Here is a 1,191-nt window from a genome sequence, read left to right on the forward strand (position 1 = left end):
CTCTCCCCGCCCTCTGCGCGGCCGCCAATGGGCAGCCGTGGGGCGGGGCGGCGGGGCCCCGGGGGCTTACGCGCCCCGCCCCCACGCCCGGGGCGGAGAGCCCTTCCGCAGCTCGTCTCCCATGCGGAAGGGGCGGGAGTGAACCTCGGGGCTGACCTCCGAGGGGCCTCTCACTGCCCCATGCAGGCCGCGCCGCGGGTGTAGAATAAGAGGCTCTCCCGAATTCAGTGCACGTTGACTGAACCCCTAATGTATACAGGCCTGAACTCGAGCGCCCCTGGCCCTGACTTGCGGGGGCTTATACTCTAGGGCATTACTCCCCAACCTTTGGGCACCAGGCACCAGTTTTGTGGAAGCGGGTGTCGGATGGTTTCAGGATGATTCAAGCCCATTACATTTATCGTGTATTTTATTTCCAGTCTAATGCCCCCGCTGATCTGCCCGGAGGTACCAGTCGGTGGCCCAGAGGTTGGGGACCTCTGCTCTAGTGGGAGAGGCCAACCTTAAACCAAACACGAGATAATTTCAGATAGTGAGAAGGGATGTGAAGGAGATGAAGGAAAGGTAAAGAAGGACTTGGGGCTGAGGGCGCCCGTGGTCAGGAATTGACCCTGAAACCTCAGTTGTAAAGATCGTGTGACTAAGAAAGTGTGGCAGGAGGAGTGGGGAGAAGGGCAGGGCCCTGCGATGGGGCTACCTGACTTATGCTGCAGAAAAGACCGAAGGCCAGGGAACAAGGCGGAGTGAGTTGAGAGGTGAGGTGAGAGAAGTGGGCAGGGCAAGAGCTGGAAGGATCTTAGAGGCAGTGGGGAGGGGTTTGGAAGGGAAGGATTCATCTAGGAGAGACAGTGAGTGATCCTGTAGAAGGATCTCAGTTCCCTGCTCAGGAATTGAACCTGGGGAGCCTGGATAGAAACCAGGAATCCTAGTCAGGGAACTAGATCCCACATGGTGGCAACTAAAGATTCCAAATGTTGCAACAAAGATCAAAAATTCTGTATGCCCCAACTAAGACTCAGCACAGCCAAACAAATAAACATCAAAATATAAAAATTTAAAAATAAACAGACTTTTCTGGATTAAGCCTGTTTCATTGGCTAGAAGTCAGTCGTGTAGTCATTCCACCACATAAAGGAGTCTAGGAGACAGGCTGTGCCATGTGCTTAGTCTCTCAGTCGTGTCTGAACCCTT

This window comes from Bos taurus, chromosome 17 (assembly GCF_002263795.3).
Source record: "Bos taurus isolate L1 Dominette 01449 registration number 42190680 breed Hereford chromosome 17, ARS-UCD2.0, whole genome shotgun sequence".
NCBI lineage: Eukaryota > Metazoa > Chordata > Mammalia > Artiodactyla > Bovidae > Bos > Bos taurus.